This window comes from Zosterops lateralis (genome assembly GCF_965231275.1).
Source record: "Zosterops lateralis genome assembly, chromosome: 14".
Classification (NCBI taxonomy): domain Eukaryota; kingdom Metazoa; phylum Chordata; class Aves; order Passeriformes; family Zosteropidae; genus Zosterops; species Zosterops lateralis.
The window spans coordinates 18,705,442-18,726,873 of NC_139774.1; the positions used below are offsets into that span (position 1 = coordinate 18,705,442).

At 45.7% G+C, this 21,432-nt stretch overlaps 1 long non-coding RNA gene across 1 annotated transcript; it reads left to right on the forward strand.

The window, feature by feature from the left end:
- Window positions 1-19,102: 19,102 nt before the first annotated feature.
- Window positions 19,103-20,980, forward strand: LOC310915301. The gene is made up of 3 exons (XR_014591161.1): window positions 19,103-19,330; window positions 20,498-20,720; window positions 20,883-20,980. It is a non-coding gene; the product is annotated as an uncharacterized lncRNA (long non-coding RNA).
- The last annotated feature ends 452 nt before the right edge of the window (window positions 20,981-21,432 follow it).

Consider the following 21,432-nt stretch of genomic DNA (forward strand, 5'->3'; position numbering starts at 1 on the left):
TACCAGAATTTTTCCTCTCCCCTCGGACCCGGCTCGGCTGAGCTGTGAGGGGCGGGGCCGGCCCAGGGAGAAGGGCGGGGCCGCGGGTGATGGCCCCGCGTCCATCTCGGGCAGGGCGGAGCCGGGGGCGGGGGCGGGCGCTCCAGGGGGCGGGGCCGGGCCGGGCCGGCGTTCTCGGTGTTTGGGTTTTGTCTGGGCTTGTCAGCCAAGTCATAAACAAGCCAACTCGGCTCCTGAACTCTCCAATGTATGTTTGAAACGCTTCCACAGAAGGACAGGTCAGGAGTGATTCCAAAGGAATATTTGTAAATGAAGGGTAACGATTTCTGGGGAATTTCCTTAGGAATTATGAACCTCAGGCATATGGACTTTCGGAGGTGGAATCCCCTTTGCAGCCTCGGGCACCTGCAGGAGAAGAGGGGTCCTTATCCACAGCAAGGGAAGCCCGGTGCCCCATCGTGTCAGCTGCAGACAATGAACCGTCCCGGGAATGAACAGCAAGTCCCCTCTGCCTCACGCTCGGACTGGGAGCAGCTGCAGGTGAGAGATGCCACAGGATGGGGAGGGGAGAGAGCAGCCCCGGGTGTGAGCTGTGAACAGTGAGGGAGGACAGAGCAGGCACAGGTGGGAGCTATGTTGGATAATGAGGGGACGGTTCCAGTTTAAGAGGGGAACCTCAGATCAGTTTAGCATGGAGCTGTGAGGAGCTCACGCTGAGGTCCTGGCTGTGGTTCATGGGGAGCACGTGGGTTTGGAGCGTTACTTGGGAGGCGATGGGGATCAAACCTTTATACTGAGCAGCAGCACAAGGTAAACCAGTGTGGGATTATAGAGGGGACTTTTTTTTCCTTTTCGGCTTCATCTTAATAAACCCTCCCCGGTGTTCCCAGAAGAAAAAGGAGTTATGGAGACAAAAGGAGTTCAAATTGATTGAAGAAATCCCTTTTCTGTTGTTGTCTGTGTTTAAAGTGAAGGGGTTTTCTTTTCACCTGGAATTTTAATGAATAGTGGTACTTTCATGTAGTTTTTATTCAATGTTATGTTCTTAGATGGTGTGTAGTGTTTTGTGTGCCTTTTTTGGTATTATTTGTAATATATAATTTGGTTTTTGAGATAAGGTAACTTTATGGTTGGGTTTGTTTGTATTTGAGGTAGAATTAATTTAAGTAGCTCTTTTTGAGGGACTTCTGAAATGTGTTATTGGGGTTTTGTGTGTTGTGTGGAGGAATTCAGGTTGGGTAGGGCTGGTTTTTTCTGTTTGGTGGTTTTTAGTGATTTATTGTGTGGCTTTATTCTGTTTGTAGGTGGTGTATGATGAGAGATATGTGGTGTATTTATTTCATGTTTGGTTTCATAGTTCCCATGGTCAGAGTATTTTTGAACTCAGTTTCATTGTTGAATTGTTTTGGGGGGATATTGTGTTTTTCCAGGGTTTGTTTTCTAAGGTTCACAGTGGTGTAATTGGCTGTGGTGTGAGGTATAGGGGAGGTTTTTATTTATTTAGTGGTGGCTTTTATCATAGGGAGCATCTAGTGTTTGTTTTAGTGGGTTTGGGACAGTGTGAGGTAGTTAATTTTTTAGGGTTTCTTAATATTAATAATTAGATTATTGTTTGTTGTTTTGTAGGGGTTTGTTTATTTTGCCTGCTTGACTATGGTATATGTTTTATAGTTTTGGATAATTTAGGAGATATTGTTTGTATTCAAATGGATCTTTTGGTTTTGTGTGTATTTATAGGTGTCTGTTTGTTTTGATGGTTTTGAGGAATTATGGGTTTATTGAGTTAGGAGTAATTGTTTTTGGTGCTGCTAATTTGAGTATATTTGTGCTGGTTTTATTTTTGTGGATTGATTTGTTTATTGTTCGGTGCTTCTCTGGGTTTTTCAGTCTGCAGCAGGTTTAAACAGTCAGAAGAAAAAGGGAAAAAAAAGTCCTTGCTTTAGCTGGCTAAAACTAACTAAGAGCAAAGGAGATCTGTGTGCTGCAGTCTGTCTGTGCTTGGGCTGAATACACTGGACAGGGAATGCACAGGAGTGAACGCTGTTTTCTTAAAACAGGCTGTGTGCTTTTCTTTCCTTGCTTTGCTCCCAAAATCAGTCTTAAAGGTACAGAAGGCATTTCTGAAGGAGTTATTTTAAATGTTTGAGGTTTTTTGACGCTTAAAACATTTGTTTTGGAGGAAGTTTGTTTGAAGTTTTTGCTTAGGTATAATGAGATTATTTTATTTTTAATTCGGTGTTTTTATGGTTTTTTTTGTAGTTAAAAGTTGAGACTTTTTTGTTATTTTATTAATAGAAAAGAGGATTTGTTTTTGTATATAGTGATGGGATTGGTGTGTATGGTGTTGACTAAGGATTTAAAATTCTGTGGTTTTGATGCATTAGGTTAATGAATTTATATAGTTTAAAAGATGTGGGGTTTACGCTTATTTGATTAGAGGCAGGTCTTTAAATTGGGGGTATACCCAGATATATAAGATATGTATCTTGGAGGTTTTTTGAGGGGAATGGACATGGGGTTATTTTTATTACATATTATATTATGCTATACGTTTTTATATTATATATTATATAATATATAATATATTATATTATATGTTATTATATATATTATAGTATACATCATTATATTGTATTATTGTATTATATTGTATTATTGTATTGTATTAGGTAGTTTGACTATCAGTAATAAGAGTTGGGGTTTTTTTTGCTGGACTTTGGTTTGTGTTTCCTACAATTGATATATTTGTGTGGTCAGGGCAGTGGTGTTTCTGGTGCAGCTCTGAGCATCCCTTATTGTTTGTGTGTTTCAGGTGGTCACTTGTCTCACACTGAGATCCTCTCACCCAACAGCCCTGCTGAGATCATCCGTGGATGTTTGGTTTTCTTTATGGCACCTGACTGAGACAGCAGGAATTTCCCTGAGGCAGAGACAGCCTTCCTTGGCCCCTGATGTGGATTCTCATCCCTGGACATCCCAGAGATAAGTGAAGGGCTCAAAGCCACAGAGGGGATGAAAGTGGGATGTGGGTTGGGAGTCACCGGGAGGGATTTTTGGGTCAGGTTTGGAGATGGGGATGTCCAAGCTGTGACCCCTTTAGGGCACGTGAAGGGAAGGTCTCACAGTGCTGAGGTGTGCAGGGCAGAGCAGTCCCAGGGCACGTCGTGTCACTTGTCTGTTGTGCCCTCAGTGTCTGTTGTGTGTTTTGTTTTGTGTGTCTTTTGCCTTAACCCTTCAAGGGGTCTTTTGGAGACCCCAGGCATCGTTCTTAACATCTCCCTGTTCCTTGGACAGGCACTGATATCATCGAACTTTGACTCAGGTGTTCAGACACACATCAGAAGCCACCTCTCTTCACAACCATCCAGGCTGGTGCCTTTCCAGGTCTTGTTCTGAGCTGTATCCACAGCTGTGCACTGCTGTGATCCATTCTGGCAGGTCAGGTCTTCTAAAAGTGCACAGCCGAGTGGAGGATTCTGACCTTGGGATTCTCAGGCATCCATCCCTGCGTTTCTTGGGATCAGTGATCCCGTTGGCATCTTCTTCCTGCAGGGTTCTCTGAGCCTGGTCAGCTCCCCATGGGTCTTACCTCGGTCATCTCATTGCGAGTTCTCTCGGTCCTCAGGGTCATTCTTCTTGCCGAGATATTTCTGTCCCTGTTGTGTCCCCCCTTTTGTCCTGTCCTGTGTCACGGGTGTTGGTGTGTTTGGCTCAGAGCTGCTCTGCCTTGTTGCTCAGTCTGGGTGTGGGGGGAATGGGACAAGTCCTGGGGAGTTGAAATTTGTCCTGTGGGGTGTAGTTGGGCTGTAGAGGGTATTCCTGGATTGGCACAAAGTGTCTGGAATTGTCAAGTTCTCCTGCAGCACTTTGATTTTTGTCCTGACTTTGTTTCAGGTGCAGATGGATTAAATCCATGGCAGAGTGCCCCATCCCGGGTGAGGGGGCTCCCCTGAGAAGGTCAGTCACTGTTTGTGTTTGCAGGGGAGTGTAAATGGTGGCCATGTTACAGCACTGCTCTTTGTCTGTATTTTTAGGAGGCCAAGCTGGGTCTCTGCAGTCAAGGTGAAGTGGACGAGGTGAGCACTGATGGGTGGACAGAAGCAGTTACTATTGCTCCAGTCTCACTTGCTGGTGGAACTCTAAGCATTCACTGTTTTTTTTTTTTTTTTTTTTTTTAATTTATTTTAGGTGGTCCCCTTTGCAGATGTGCTGGCCCAGGATGCCAGAGGAGGGTAGATGGGTGCAACATTAAGGTTCACTTGTGCTGTGCTTCAGTCAGAGCGGGGACGTTGCTGTTTCACAGTAACTCACCATGATTTTTCCTTTTTTGTTTCTTTGCAGGTGCTGCTGCTGCTGCCCCAGGTGTGCCAAGGAATAGAGGGAGGGGGTGAGTTGGCCCTTGGGCAGGTGGCCCAGAGGTGAGTGCTGTGCTCAGTGTGTCCCTTTTCCTTTTGCTGGGTTCACTCTGGGCAGCCTCTGGAGTGGGGGGAGATCTGAGGGGGAGTCGGGACAGCGGTGCAGAGGAGCCCTGGGGGTGACTCTTCTGGAGGGGAATAGTCACATTTTCTGTTCTGTGGTCCCAGGTAGTGTGAGGAGGTGCACAGCTGGAGTTTGGATTGGGCAGCACTGAGAGAACGTCTCCAAATCCACGGAGCCAGCACGTTCATTTCTGCCCAGGATGGATTTTTTCCACTCATATCCCAAAGTTAAGTTGTTGGGGTTGGTGCTGGTGTGAAGGAGAAAAACTTTTTCATTTCCAGGAGGGAATTTAAAGTTACCTTAGAGAGGAGAGGGCCCCAGTGGGATGGACCCCTCTGGAGTAAAAACAGTGAGAGTGACACAAAGTGTCTGGAGCTGTCGAGTTCTACTGCAGCACTTTGACTCTTGTCCTGACTTTGTTTCAGATGCAGATGGAATAAATCCATGGCAGAGTGCCCCATCCCGGGTGTGGGGGCTCCCCTGAGAAGGTCAGTCACTGTTTGTGTTTGCAGGGGAGTGTAAATGGTGGCCATGTTACAGCACTGCTCTTTGTCTTTGTTTTTAGGAGGCAAAGCTGGGTCTCTGCAGTCAAGGTGAAGTGGATGAGGTGAGCAGTGATGGGTGGACAGAAGCAGTTACTATTGCTCCAGCCTCACTTGCTGGTGGAACTCTGAGCATCCAGTGCTGTGTGTTTTAGGTGTTCCATTCACACGATGCCGAGCTCCCCTCACCAGCTGGACCCTGGGAACATTACAGGACTGTGTGGTGAAGCCTTGACCTTCTCCATTTGAAGGGGCCATCCAGGTGGGCTTTGGTAACAGCCGAGGAGTTGAGGTGTGTCAGGGAGGAGGAGGGAGGCTCTGCTCAAGTTTCAGCAGTGCCACATCACTTTGTCTGCTCTTAACCCAGGCACACCCCGCAGTGTTGGTGTCTGAGCAGAGCTGGAGCACAGGGCCCGAGGCCCTGGGTGTGCTCAGGAGGTGGTGAGTAGCAGAATTGCTGGTTTTTGGCCAATGTGCTGCTGAGATCACACGGTCACGTTTGTTTTCCTTTATTGTAGCTGACTGAGAGACACCAGCCCAGTGACAGCAGGAATTTCCCCGAGGGAGAGGCGGCCTTTTTTTGTACCTGACATGGATTTGCTTCTCCAGATGTCTAAGAGATAAGTGGAGGGCTGGGAGCCACAGAGGGGATGAAAGTGGGGTGTGGGTTGGGAGTCACCGGGAGGGATTTTTTGGTCAGGTTTGGAGATGGGGATGTCCAAGCTGTGACCCCTTAGGCTGTGTAAAGGGAAAAGTCTCATTTTTGATCCCAGTGCTGAGGTGTGCAGGGCAGAGCAGTCCCAGGGCAAGTCATGTCACTTGTCTGTTGTGCACTCTGTGTCTTTTGGCAACTCGTCTCTTTCATGTCTTTTCCCTTTGCCCTTCAAGGGGCCCTTCAAAAACCCTGGCATCAATCTTAGCATTTCTGATCTCTGCATTTCTCAGCCAGGTGACTTTGATTTAGGAGCTCAGACACACATCAGAAGCCACCTCTCTTCACAACCATCCAGGCTGGTGCCTTTCCAGGTCTTGTTCTGAGCTGTATCCACAGCTGTGCACTGCTGTGATCCATTCTGGCAGGTCAGGTCTTCTAAAAGTGCACAGCCGAGTGGAGGATTCTGACCTTGGGATTCTCAGGCATCCATCCCTGTGTTTCTTGGGATCAGTGATCCCGTTGGCATCTTCTTCCTGCAGGGTTCTCTGAGCCTGGTCAGCTCCCCATGGGTCTTACCTCGGTCATCTCATTGCGAGTTCTCTCTGTCCTCAGGGTCATTCTTCTTGCCGAGATATTTCTGTCCCTGTTGTGTCCCCCCTTTTGTCCTGTCCTGTGTCATGGGTGTTGGTGTGTTTGGCTCAGAGCTGCTCTGCCTTGTTGCTCAGTCTGGGTGTGGGGGGAATGGGACAAGTCCTGGGGAGTTGAAATTTGTCCTGTGGGGTGTAGTTGGGCTGTAGAGGGTATTCCTGGATTGGCACAAAGTGTCTGGAATTGTCAAGTTCTCCTTGCTAAAAATCAATTTAAGGACTGAAAACATGAGGGGCTGGCAGGTTATACACACCAGAGACAGCTTTTTATTTTTTTTTTTTTAATATCTGTGAGACTTATATCCTGATTTTGAGACTCTCTTTTTTGGCCAACTTTTTTTTTGTTAAAAATCTTATTTTGAAGTGCCTCAACCAAGGAGATCGTGTTTGAAACTTTATCCCTGTTGTTTTTCCTCTTGCAGGTAGTTGGCAAAAAAGGATGGAGCCAGTAGGAAGCGAAGCCACTGGAAGGCCTCATCCCAGTCCAGCTGTTGTTGTGTGTTCTTTAAAAGATTTTATATTTAGTTTTAACTTTATTTTATATTACTTTTAGGTTTTTTTTACTTTTTATTTTATATTACTTTATTATTTTTATTTTAGTTTTTTATTTTATATTACTTTTATATTTTTATTTTATTTTTATTTTTTATTTCCATGTTTTTATTTTTTGTGTTTTTAATTTTTTAAAAACTTTTTATTAATTTTTATTCAATTTTTTAATTTTTTATATTTTCATGTTTTCTTTGTTCCTTTTTTAAATACTATTTCTTACCCAGAGTACGTGGAAGTTTGACCCTGAAGGAGAGAAAAACCAGGAAAAGACTGACATCAAAGAACACTAAATTCATTTGTGCCACACTTTAATATAAAAAGAATAAAGGATAACATGAAAAAAGACCAAGCATTCTCTGTTTTCCAGGCGACTCCCATTCTCTGAGCACTGACCACCCTTCTGGTGGACTTGGACACAGAAACCTTTAACTTGTTAATCCTATTTTTCCCTCCACATATTTTTATGTTTTCTTTTTTTTTTTTTTTTTTTTTTTTTTCTCCGTTCTCTTTCTTACCCTGAATAGGTGGAAGTTTGGCTGTTGGCAAGAAAGAAGTTGAAAAATGACCTCCATGTCCATTGGGTGTCTGGATATAATTGAGAGTGCAGTTAGGGAAAAACCGCTGTATTTTCTGCTGAATTAAAAAACCTGAACGGAGAAAGCTGTGAACACTGTGGTGCCTTTTTTTCCTTTCAGGTCTCATTCTCCCCATGCACAGTATAGCCAGCAGGAACTTGATGTCGAGGTGTATTTCAGAGGCAGCAATAAAACAATTCAGACATTTTATTTTGTAACTCTTTGCACCTCCTTGTTTATTAGCCAAGAAATCTAAAATTAAGCAAAAAAAAAAGAAACCCCAAAACAAACCCTGAACAAACAACCCCCTCCCCAAAAGGATGGAGCACAAGAAAATAATTTTAATTATTAAATTATTTTTAGATTATTTTTATTATTAATTATTATTTTAATAAAGACTAAGTAGTTACCCTTTAGGAAACCAGGGTCATTCAATTTTAATTAAGTGTGGTTCTGAATTCTTAGGTTAATGAATTCATATAGTTTAAAATATTGTTTAAAATATCAAGAAGTAAATTAAAAAATACAAGTACAAAAATATGTAAGTAACAAAAAGGGAACTGTAAAATATGAAAAATAATATCAGTAGATACACTATATTCTTATTATGTGTTGCATGTATTATAATCTGTAAAATATACCTGCTATAATGTACATGATATAATAGGTAAATTATAATAATAGAAATAGGCAGATAATATAAATAGATAAATTATCATAGATAAATACATGATATAATAGAAATATCATAATAAGAAATAGAAGAAATATTTAAATATAGCCTAAAATGAAGGCTTTTTTGGTTTTGGCTTGGTTGATGGTGGGATTTTCGTAGTATTTGTGGTTGGAGGTCTTTTGGGGCCTTTATTTCCGGGGATGTTTGGAAGGGGAATTTTGGCCACGTTCTTTTCTGCCTCCTTTCCCTGCGGCAGTGCTGCCACCGTGTGGACACAGAGCGGTACTGCAGCTCCCCCTGCCTGGCATCGGGCTGTGACCTGTGAGGCAATGCTGCTATCCTGTGGATATAGAGCGGTACTGCAGTTCTCCCCCTGACTGTGATCTGTAAGGCAATGCTGCCATCTCGTGGATAAAAAGCGGTACTGCAGCTCTCCGCCGTAGCAGCCCCAGGCTGTGAGCTCACGGGCAGTTTTGCCGCCCGAGGACCGAAAGATCACGGCCAAAAAGGCGAGAAAAAAGTGCAAAGACCCCGGACACGTGGCAGCCGGCTCCCTGCGCGCGACCTGGACCACGGAGCCGCCCGGGAACGATTTTTCCGTGGCGTACGCAGGTGCGCGGACAAGGGATGGTGGCTGAGCGGCGCCACGGCAGTGTTCGGGCAGGCGATGTGGTCAGGCGCCTGTGCGAGCAGCCGAGGGGGACATTTGTGGGGGATGCCACAACCAAGATGGCGGCGCGGCTCGGGGCGCTTGACCTTCTAAAGATGGCGGCCAAAAGGGCGGGAAAAAATGAGGACTCCATGTGTGTTTATCTGACTGCCTGCATAAAAATCCCGACCACGGCGCCGCTCGGGGACAATTTTCTGTTGCGTGTCCAGGTTTACGGACATGGGCTGTGGGCTCCGCCACGCCGCAGCCGGGTTCGGCTTAAGCAATTTAGTCAGGCGCCTGTTGTAGCCACTGATAAGGTCCTTAAGTTTGCCCAACCAAGATGGCGGCGCGGCTCGCAGTGCTCGACCTTCCAAAGATGGCGGCGGGGAGGGGCGAAAGTGATGTAAGGCGCGACGTCACCGTAAAGAGCCGGAGAGTGACGAAAATGACCGAGTGTTGCCGAACAGCCGAGAAGAGCCGACGGCTGACGGAAATCACCGAGTTTCCCCGAACAGCCGAGAGTAGCCGACGGCTGACGGAAATCGCCGAACAGGCGAACCCAGCCGAGTCTCCCCGAACGTCGCCCCCTCAGCCGAACCGAACGAGCCCAGGGCAGTTCCGGGCCGGATTTGTCCCCTTTTCTTATTTTCTGAGGTTTTACATATGCAAAATGTCTTACAGACTTTCTTCGTACATATTTATGTTTTGATCTTGGTTATTTTTGTTTGGAATAGTAATTACTTTATGCTTTTCTGGGCAAGCTCAGTTTTTAGTGGTGGTGGTCTCCAGGCCGTGTGGGGGGGTCTTGTTTTATTCATTTTTTCACCTTTATCTTTCTCCTGTGTGCTTTGGCTTTTTTGGCACAATTTTAAGAGAACATATTATTTTAGAGTCTGTGTTCTTTTCTTTATTTGTGCTCTTAATGCTGTTATTCTGTTGTTTAGGTTAGTTCTTCTAGTTCATTGTCTGATTATTTGAAGGTTTCTTATTTGTAATGTTTAAATATATGCAAAAAAGTAATAAGCACAGTGTTACTAAATGTATTAATATATTAATATATATAATAATATATATATAATCTTATATATATGTAATATATAATAATAAATATATCTTATATATTTTAAAATACTACTTGGAATGTATTCTAATATACTATATCATATACTATATTATATACTGTATAATATACTATATACTATACTATACTAATATACATAATGTATATGGTCTTTAATTTACTATAAAGGATTAGTTGTGATTTTTCAGTTTATGCCTCAGAGGCCGGTTTAGATTAAATATCAGGAAGGAATTGTTCCCTGTGAGGGCGGCGGGGCCCTGGCACAGGTTCCCCAGAGAAGCTGTGGCTGCCCCTGGATCTGGTGGAAGGTGTCCGTGCCCTGGCTGGGGCTGGAATGGGATGAGCTTTCCCTTCCACAATTCAGTGATTCTGGTGTTCTGGCTGAGGTCAGTCAGCCTGAGGAGCTGTTGCAATTTCAGGCTGGAAGTTGAGTCCTCATAACTTACACTTGCATAAAAGCAAGAATGAACACTTAAAAAAAATCTGATGCATGATGGAGAGGTGCTTCCTTTTATTTTCTTCTGATTCAATTGTATTTCTCACTTACAGCACGGTAGAAACCCTGTTCTGCTCTGGCTGCTGCAGGACACCCCAGAGCATCTCCAGGTGCACCTGAAGGCATCTCGACACCGAGAGAGATTTGTTCTGTTTCCGCATTGACTCTGTTGAAAGGTGAACACAGAATGTCCATGGGTCACCCTGCCAGCTCCACTTGGCTCAGCAGGCATCGCACGGAGGGCGCTCCTGTCATCTCTCTGGTGAGTCTGGAGGTGGGTTTTTCTGCTGCTCTGTCCCAGAGGGGTTTTCTATATTGCTGCTGTTGGCATCGTAGTGCTGAGTTGTGAGGAACATCACCTGTGTAGGGCAAATCCTACAAAAAAACCAAACAAAACTGCCTTTTGTATGAGAAATTGCATTTTGTCCAGGAAAATCTCACCAGGCCCCGGGCACAGGAGGATTCCCTCCCATTGGATCAGGAGAGTGCACAAAGCAAACTCATAAAGGGCCTGGCTGGAGCCTGTTGGGGTCAGCCTTAGCAGGGGGAAGGGTGGCCAGAGGGGCTCAGGCAGGGCTTGGGGTGGGTCTGACCTGCACTGGCCACGTCTGCTCTGTCCTTGCTGAGGTGGGCAAAGGCAAATCTGACAACTGAGTGTGTGCTTGAGACTCTCACTCAGCAGTCTGAGGATCTGTCTAGAAAATGGAAGTGGAGTTGGGTTTAGTTTGGTATACAGCACTTAAAAGTGGTCTTCAAATATTCCTGAGTAACTGTATCCTGAATTAAGGCTCCATGCCAGAGTTCTTTGGTGAGTGCATTGTTCTCATGGAGTGTGGTTGATCATCTGAACTGGATTTAATGTCTCTGTTATTTTCTGAAGCTGCCATTTATTTTGCTGTGTTGTTGTGGATGTTCACCCTCGTACTATGGACAGCAGTTTGGGGATTTTTTCCTTCATTCCCCAGCTATAATAGGGTGGGTTTTTTTTTTTTTTTTTTTTTTTTTTTTTTTTTTTTTTTTTTTTTTTTCCCATGGCAATAAAATTCTCTAGAGCACTAAACCGGCTGCAGAATGGCATTTTCTCAGACAGAGTAATGATGCTTCTCCCAGCCAGCACTGCACTGTTCTTGGTGCCATTTTTCACTGTTTCCTGTAGCCCCAGATTCCGTGGCTGTCCCTCAGGGTCCTGAAGGAGTGCTGTATTTGGATTTTTGGCTTCAGGATCTCAACGGTGGCATCTGGGCTCTATTCTAGGAACCCTGGAAAAGCAAGTTCTTATTCATGAGGAACCATTAACTCTTGAAAGTCGAGCTGTCTTGCAAGAGGTGCTGCAAAGGGTGAGATTTAACCTGATATCATTTTGTTTAATCATCTCTGTGAAACCTTAATAACCTTCAGCAGTTTCTATGGAACAGATGATTTCACCCCGAGCATTTCAGTGCATTGTAACACGTACTGCACTGCTTCATGTAATTGCTATCTTGTGTTATGGAAGATCTTCAGCAACTTTTCCTTCAATTTTCAGGGTAATTAGCATTTTGTGTTTATCCAGCTCAGCATCAGGTTCCTATTTGTGTCTCAATAATTTGACAGGTTGTTTCTAGTTAGTTCTGATTCACTTCTCCAGATCTTGACTTAACTCTGAGTCACGTCTCCTCTGCCTTTTGTGCAAATGGACTTAATGTTGTTGCTGTCACTTTGTATTGAAATATCGAGCAGCTTTTACTTCTGGGGTTCCCAAAGTCTGCCCTTGGCAGGTGCAGCCTGTGCTTCAACCTGGAGCCCTCAGTCCGCAGGGAAATGGACCTTTGGGCAGTTCTTACAGCTCTATTTAATGCTTTGTGGATGATGCTGATTTTCTGGAGGTAGGCTGTCCATTCTGACCCATTTTCTTCTCTCTCCTTGCAGGCTGGACCTGCTGAAAGGCTGAGGCGAGACCAGGATCTGCAAAATCTCTGAGTCTGTCTTGCTGAGTCTTGTCTGCTGTCAACGGTGACATTGTGGAAGATGCTAAAGACTGAAAACTTTGGGGTTTTTCCCCTGAATCACCAGACTCTGTCTGCCGCTGTGCCCTGTCTATCTCTTAAAAGAGTTTCTGGGTTTAGAAAGGTTTTTACATTCTGCAATATTAATCTATAACTCAATTGAAAAGAATCATACTCTCTCAGTGTGGTGTTAATTGCTCTGAGTTGGTTAATTAAAATAAATGGTAAGGGGTTTTTGCAACCCTTGGGATGGCCCCTGGAGCTGGCAGCTCTTGTTCAAATTCCCTTCATTCCTTTAATGTCTTTTAGTTATTTCTTAAGCAATTACTGCAATTACGATATACACTAAGGAGAGCAGCATTTCTGCCTTGTTGGATTGGGAAATCCAAGCCGAGGTCCTTGGAGGGGCTGAGGGGATGGGGAGCTGAGCCTCAGGCTGGGTTTGACAGTGGGAGTTTGGTGAGGAAGAAAAGAGAGATCCCCCAAAAGTGATTAAGGTCAGTTCTGCTGGCTTTGGGTGCTCCTATCCCCAAAAATTCATTCTGGTTAAATGTGACTTGAAGAAGGCGGGGCGCTGGGCGGACTCGGGGCGGAGCCGGGGCGCTGTGGGGCGGGACCAGGAGGCGGCCGGGGGCGGGGCCGGGCAGTGCCGGGGGCGGGGCCCAGAGGCGGCCGGGGGCGGGGCCCAGAGGCGGCCGGGGGCGGGGCTCCACGGGCGCGGGGCGGGTCCCAGGTGCCAGGACCCCGGACCCCACCGGAGAGTTCCACACCGAGCTCATAGAGCATCGGCTTTTTCCGGCACCGATTTGAATCCCCGCCCGGCTCCCAATTGGCGGGCTTGTTGAGGAATCGGCAGCGCTGATTGGACAGCGGGTCCCGGGAACCGCCCCCGGCTCCGCCCCGCGCTCAGCACCGACCCCGATTCCTCCCGGCCCCGATCCCCCGGCACTGTGGAGGTGTAATGGATAACGAGGGGACAGACCAGGCACAGGTGGGAGCGGTAATGGATAACGAGGGGGCGGTTTAAGAGGGGGAGCCTCAGCTCAGTTCGGTATCGAGCTGAGAGCAGTGAGTGCTCAGGTCCTGGCTGTGGCTCTTGGAGTGAAGGCAGGAGCACGTGGGTTTGGAGCGTCACTTCTGGAGGCCACGAGGGACAAACCTTTATACCCAGCAGCAGCAGAAGGTAAGCCAGTGTGGGTTTATAGGGGGGACTTTTTTTTCTTTTTCAGCTTCGTCTCACCAATCCCTCCCCGGTGCTCCCAGGAGAAAAAGGAGTTATGGAGACAAAAGGAGTTCAAGTTGATTGGAGAAACTCCTCTTCTGTTGTTTTCTGTGTTTAAACTGGAGAGATTTTTCTTTTCACCTGGAATTTTAATGAATAGTGGTACTTTTATGTATTTTTTATTCAATATTGTGTTCTCAGGTGGTGTGTAGTGTTTTGTGTGACTTTTTTGGTTTTATTTATTATATATAATTTGGTTTTTGAGTGAAGGTGACTTTATGGGTGGGTTTGTTTGTATTTGAGGTAGAATTAATTTAAGTAGCTCTTTTTGAGAGACTTCTGAAATGTGTTATTGGGGTTTTGTGTGTTGTATGGAGGGATTCAGGTTGGGTAGAGCTGGTTTTTCTGTTTGGTGGTTTTTAGTGATTTATTGTGTAGCTTTATTCTATTTGTAGGTGGTGTATGGTGAGGGATATGTGGTGTATTTAATTCATGTTTGGTTTCATAGTTCACGTGGTTAGAGTATTTTTGAACTGAGTTTTGTTGTTGAATTATTTTTTGGGGGATATTGTGTTTTTCCAGGGTTTATTTTCTAAGGTTTACAGTGGTGTAATAGGCTGTGGTGTGAGGTATAAGGGAAGGTTTATTTATTTAAGAAATAAATAAAATAAATAATAAATAAATAAATAAATAAGTCAGGTGGCTTTTATCATAGGGAGCATCTAGTGTTTGTTTTAGTGGGTTTGAGACAGTATGATGTAGTTAATTTTTTCGGGTTTCTTAATATTTACAATTAAATGATTTTTTTTTTGTTGTTGTTATTGGGGTTTGTTTATTTAGCCTGCTTGACTATGGTATAGGTTTTATAGTTTTGGATAATTTAGGGGATACTGTTTGTACTCAAATGGATATTTTGGTTTTGTGTGTATTTATAGGTGGTCTGTTTGTTTTGATGGTTTTGAGGCATTATGGGTTTATTGAGTCAGGAATAATTGTTTTTGGTGCTGTTAATTGAAGTATATCAGTGCTATTTTTATTTTTGTGGATTGATTTGTTTATTGTTGTGCTTCTCTGGGTTTTTCAGTCTGCAGCAGGTTTAAACAGTCTGAAGAAAAAGGAAAAAAAAAGTCTTTGCTTTAGCTGGCTAAAACTAACAAAGAGCAAAGGAGATCTGTGTGCTGCAGTCTGTCTGTGCTTGGGCTGAATACACTGGACAGGGAATGCACAGGAGTGAACGCTGTTTTCTTAAAACAGGCTGTGTGCTTTTTCTTTCCTTGCTTTGCTCCCAAAATCAGTCTGAAAGGTACAGAAGGCATTTTTGAAGGAGTTATTTTAAGTATTTGATGTTTTTGGCACTTCAGGTATTTGTTTTGGAGTGTTTGGGGTTTTGACTTAGTTATAATGGGATAATTTTACTTCTATTTAGGTGTTTTTAGGTTTTATTGCAGTTAAAAGTTGTGACTTTTTTGTTATGTTAGTAATAGAAAATGGGTTTTGATTTTGTATACAGTGATGGGATTGGTGTATATGGTGTGCTGGTGTGGACTAAGGATTTAAAATTCTGTGGTTTTGATGTGTTAGGTTAATGAATTTATATAGTTTAAAAGATGTGGATTTTATGCTTCATTAGTTAGAGGCAGGTCTTTAAGTTGGGGGGGTTCTGGGTGTATATTTCAGAGGTTTTTTGAGGGGAATGAAGATGGGGGTATTTTTATTATATTTGGTGGTTTGACTATCAGTAATAAGAGTTGGCTTTTTTTTTGCTGCACATTTGTTTGTGTTTCCTACAATTGATATATTTGTGTGCTCAGGGCAGTGGTGTTTCTGGTGCAACTCTGAGCATCCCTTATTGTTTGTGTGTTTCAGGTGGTCACTTGTCTCACACTGAGATCCTCTCACCCAACAGCCCTGCTGAGATCATCCGTGGATGTTTGGTTTCCTTTATGGCACCTGACTGAGACAGCAGGAATTTCCCTGAGGCAGAGACAGCCTTCCTTGGCACCTGATGTGGATTCTCATCCCTGAACATCCCAGAGATAAGTGAAGGGCTCAAAGCCACAGAGGGGGTGAAAGTGGGGTGTGGGTTGGGAGTCACCGGGAGGGATTTTTGGGTCAGGTTTGGAGATGGGGATGTCCAAGCTGTGACCCCTTTAGGGCACGTGAAGGGAAGGTCTCACAGTGCTGAGGTGTGCAGGGCAGAGCAGTCCCAGGGCACGTCGTGTCACTTGTCTGTTGTGCCCTCAGTGTCTGTTGTGTGTTTTGTTTTGTGTGTCTTTTGCCTTAACCCTTCAAGGGGTCTTTTGGAGACCCCAGGCATCGTTCTTAACATCTCCCTGTTCCTTGGACAGGCACTGATATCATTGAACTTTGATTCAGGTGTTCAGACACACATCAGAATCCATCTCTCTTCACAACCATCCAGGCTGGTGCCTTTCCAGGTCTTGTTCTGAGCTGTATCCACAGCTGTGCACTGCTGTGATCCATTCTGGCAGGTCAGGTCTTCTAAAAGTGCACAGCCGAGTGGAGGATTCTGACCTTGGGATTCTCAGGCATCCATCCCTGCGTTTCTTGGGATCAGTGATCCCGTTGGCATCTTCTTCCTGCAGGGTTCTCTGAGCCTGGTCAGCTCCCCATGGGTCTTACCTCGGTCATCTCATTGCGAGTTCTCTCGGTCCTCAGGGTCATTCTTCTTGCTGAGATGTTTCTGTCCCTGTTGTGTCCCCCCTTTTGTCCTGTCCTGTGTCACGGGTGTTGGTGTGTTTGGCTCAGAGCTGCTCTGCCTTGTTGCTCAGTCTGGGTGTGGGGGAATGGGACAAGTCCTGGGGAGTTGAAATTTATAATGAAGAGTGTTATAAGTCTGTAGAGGGTATTGCCAGATTGAGAAAAAGTGTCTGGAGTTTTCAAGTTCTCCTGCAGCACTTTGACTTTTGTCCTGACTTTGTTTCAGGTGCAGATGGATTAAATCCCTGGCAGAGTGCCTCATCCCGGGTGAGGGGGCTCCCCTGAGAAGGTCAGTCACTGTTTGTGTTTGCAGGGGAGTGTAAATGGTGGCCATGTTACAGCACTGCTCTTTGTCTGTATTTTTAGGAGGCAAAGCTGGGTCTCTGCAGTCAAGGTGAAGTGGACGAGGTGAGCACTGATGGGTGGACAGAAGCAGTTACTATTGCTCCAGTCTCACTTCTGGTGCAACTCTAAGCATTCACTGTTTGTTTTTTTTTTTTTTTTAATTTATTTTAGGTGGTCCCCTTTGCAGATGTGCTGGCCCAGGATGCCAGAGGAGGGTAGATGGGTGCAACATTAAGGTTCACTTGTGCTGTGCTTCAGTCAGAGCAAGGAGGTTGCTGTTTCACAGTAACTCACCATGATTTTTCCTTTTTTGGTTCTTTGCAGGTGCTGCTGCCGCCCCAGGTGTGCCAAGGAATAGAGGGAGGGGGTGAGTTGGCCCTTGGGCAGGTGGCCCAGAGGTGAGTGCTGTGCTCAGTGTGTCCCTTTTCCTTTTGCTGGGTTCACTCTGGGCAGCCTCTGGAGTGGGGGGAGATCTGAGGGGGAGTCGGGACAGCGGTGCAGAGGAGCCCTGGGGGTGACTCTTCTGGAGGGGAATAGTCACATTTTCTGTTCTGTGGTCCCAGGTAGTGTGAGGAGGTGCACAGCTGGAGTTTGGATACGGCAGCACTGAGAGAACGTCTCCAAATCCACGGAGCCAACACGTTCATTTCTGTCCAGGATGGATTTTTGTCCACTCGTATTCAAAAGTTAAGTTGTTGGGGTTGGTAGTTGAGAAAAAGAGAAAAAAGGAGAAAAAACCTTTTCAGTCCCAGGAGGCAATTTAAAGTTACCTTAGAGAGGAGAGGGCCCAGTGGGATGGACCCCTCTGGAGTAAAAACAGTGAGAGTGACACAAAGTGTCTGGAGCTGTCGAGTTCTCCTGCAGCACTTTGACTCTTGTCCTGACTTTGTTTCAGATGCAGATGGATTCAATCCATGGCAGAGTGCCCCATCCCGGGTGTGGGGGCTCCCCTGAGAAGGTCAGTCACTGTTTGTGTTTGCAGGGGCGTGTAAATGGTGGCCATGTCACAGCACTGTTCTTTGTCTTTATTTTTAGTAGGCAAAGCTGGATCTCTGCAGTCAAGGTGAAGTGGACGAGGTGAGCAGTGATCAGTGGACAGAAGCAGTTACTATTGCTCCAGCCTCACTTGCTGGTGGAACTCTGAGCATCCAGTGCTGTGTGTTTTAGGTGTTCCACTCACACGATGCCGAGCTCCCCTCACCAGCTGGACCCTGGGAACATTACAGGACTGTGTGGTGAAGCCTTGACCTTCTCCATTTGAAGGGGCCATCCAGGTGGGCTTTGGTAACAGCCGAGGAGTTGAGGTGTGTCAGGGAGGAGGAGGGAGGCTCTGCTCAAGTTTCAGCAGTGCCACATCACTTTGTCTGCTCTTAACCCAGGCACACCCCGCAGTGTTGGTGTCTGAGCAGAGCTGGAGCACAGGGCCCGAGGCCCTGGGTGTGCTCAGGAGGTGGTGAGTAGCAGAATTGCTGGTTTTTGGCCAATGTGCTGCTGAGATCACACGGTCACGTTTGCTTTTCTTTAGTGTAGCTGAGTGAGAGACACCAGCCCAGTGACAGCAGGAATTTCCCCGAGGGAGAGGCGGCCTGTTTTTGTACCTGACATGGATTTGCATCTCCAGATGTCTAAGAGATAAGCGGAGGGCTGGGAGCCACAGAGGGGATGAAAGTGGGGTGTGGGGTCAGGGGTGACCAGGAGGGATTTTTGGGTCAGGTTTGGAGATGGGGATGTCCAAGCTGTGACCCCTTAGGCTGTGTAAAGGGAAAAGTCTCATTTTTGATCCCAGTGCTGAGGTGTGCAGGGCAGAGCAGTCCCAGGGCACGTCGTGTCACTCGTCTGTTGTGCACTCTGTGTCTTGTGTGTTTTGTTTTGTGTGTCTTTTGCCTTAACCCTTCAAGGGGTCTTTTGGAGACCCCAGGTATCGTTCTTAACATCTCCCTGTTCCTTGGCCAGGCACTGATATCATTGAACTTTGATTTAGGAGCTCAGACACACATCAGAATCCATCTCTCTTCACAACCATCCAGTCTGGTGCCTTTCCAGGTCTTGTTCTGAGCTGTATCCACAGCTGTGCACTGCTGTGATCCATTCTGGCAGGTCAGGTCTTCTAAAAGTGCACAGCCGAGTGGAGGATTCTGACCTTGGGATTCTCAGGCATCCATCCCTGCGTTTCTTGGGATCAGTGATCCCGTTGGCATCTTCTTCCTGCAGGGTTCTCTGAGCCTGGTCAGCTCCCCATGGGTCTTACCTCGGTCATCTCATTGCGAGTTCTCTCGGTCCTCAGGGTCATTCTTCTTGCCGAGATATTTCTGTCCCTGTTGTGTCCCCCCTTTTGTCCTGTCCTGTGTCACGGGTGTTGGTGTGTTTGGCTCAGAGCTGCTCTGCCTTGTTGCTCAGTCTGGGTGTGGGGGGAATGGGACAAGTCCTGGGGAGTTGAAATTTGTCCTGTGGGGTGTAGTTGAGCTGTAGAGGGTATTCCTGGATTGGCACAAAGTGTCTGGAATTGTCAAGTTCTCCTGCAGCACTTTGATTTTTGTCCTGACTTTGTTTCAGGTGCAGATGGATTAAATCCATGGCAGAGTGCCCCATCCCGGGTGAGGAGGCTTCCCTGAGAAGGTCAGTCACTGTCGATGATGAGAGTCACATATTTCACATTTATTGGCACTCCAGTGCAGGGCACCTGCATTTACAGCTCCAAACAAGTGAGTCCCTTGGTAACCCCCCCTGGGGAGCAGCTGGAGCCTGCTCTGGGCTGGGGGACCAAACACTTGGGGCTGACACAGCTCCACACTGAGGGGGCTTGTTAAAATGCCTTCCTATGTCCTGTGGTTGTTTATTTATTTATTTATTTATTTATTTATTTTTATTTTTTTAAGCTTTCTACAAGGCTTTAACCATCAACCTGGTAAAAATAAACTGTAATGACTGAAGACATGAGGGGCTGGCAGGTTATACACACCAGAGACAGCTTTTTTTTTTTTTTTTTTGTTTTTGTTTAATAGCTGTGAGACTTACATCTTGATTGTCAGACTCTTTTATGGCCAACATTTGTTAAAAACCTTATTTTGAGATATGCTGCTTCAATAACCAATTTATTGTAAAAATACCTTTAATGTCAGAAGATTAAGGCACTAACACCAACATGCCACCGCCTTAATGTTTAGCAGCAAAACTTGATCTTTACTGAAGTTAAAACTTCATTTTTTTTTCTGCTAATAGAAGTTAATGAAGATGTTTATCAGCTTTTGCTGCCCTTTGGTCATACTCAAGGTCATTAAAAAATTGCTCTACTGCTCTAAAATAATTACAGATTTTAGACCTCCCTCATTTTCTCCAGACTAGAAACATGTGAATTGATTTTTGATCTCCTTCCTTTTGGTTTGTGTGGGTTTTAAGCTGCATGGAGAAGGTGTCAGTGGACACGGCACCCAGAGCATGGTGCTGGGGAGGGCAGGAGGGGAAGGAACTGCTCAGAAATCCAGGAGCAGCAGTGGATTGGGAGCTGGTGATCCTGCCTCAGTCACACTCTCCTGGACAGTCTGTGCAATGATAATATTCCTATTTCCCCTCCTGAACATGGAGTTGGAGGAGAACAGAAGTCTTCGCATTGGTGGGAAGGGGAACACCAGGGAACAACTGCTGTTTGTGTCCAACTGCTGTTTGTGTCCTCAGAGAGCAGTGGGGAGAGCCTGAGAGAAACACTGGCTGGCTGAGGGATAGTTGTGTCCCCTCTGGAATAAATCCCTGTGTCTCCTCAGAGCTGCTGGTTTGCAGTAGAGTTTGGGCACATTTTGCTGCAGCTTTGGTTTCTTAATAACTGGAGATCCATGGATTGCTGGGTGATTCCCATAAGTTCTCCTATTTTGTAGGAGCTGCAGGGTGAGGTCAGTATTCTGAGGGAGGCCCTGGCAAAGCTGCCGAGGGCAAGGAACACGGAGCATCCGGGGGCTTCTCCCACCTGAGTTTCTCCTGGAGCGTGCTGCGTGTCATGCTGGATGTTTAACCTGGCTTTGGGGTGTTCTCCTGCGGTCCCGGCTCTAACTGCTGCCCCTGAGCCGAGGCCTTGCTGTGTCCCAGCACTAAACCCGGCAGGTGGGTCCTGCTTTTCCAGCCCTTGAATCCCACGGGCAATCCTAGATTCCCGGAGCTCCCCTGGGCACAGCCTGGACTCGCTCCCTGGGAGCTGCACTTCAGTCTGCCTGAACCAAGGACCTCCTGTTTGAAACTTTATTCCTGTTGTTTTTCCTCTTGCAGGTATTTGGCAAAAAAGGAGAGAGCCAGTGGGAAGTGGAGCTACTGGAAGGACTTTTCTCTCTGACTCCTGCATAATTCTTTGACCATAACCAGAGCCTCGGTTTCCTTTCCTGTCTTTTCCAATAAATCATTGCTTTCAGCTGGAATGTGTTCCTGGTGTCCTCCTCCTCCATGGATTTGTAAATAGAATTCCTGATTTTTCCTAAGTGGAATTTTGTTATTCCAGCAGTTGTGGCTCTTTTCTTCCACTGAAACTTCCCAACTCTGCTGAGAGTTTCTGCTGCCAAATAAAAATAAGATTGGAGGTTTTTTTGATTGTTACTCCCACAAATGCAGATAATTCTTGGATAGGAGTAACTAGACCTGTTGAATTCCCACTTCCCTTTAAAATCAGAGCAGAGGCAGCAGATTTGAAATCATCGTTCCGTGACCTTCCACCAAAAGTTTTCAATGTTAGAAATTCCTGAGCTTGTTTTCCAGGCAAGCTGGGATTTAGATATTATTCCTTCCTTTTATTTGATGCTTTTCCTCTCTCTGATTTTAGTGAGGG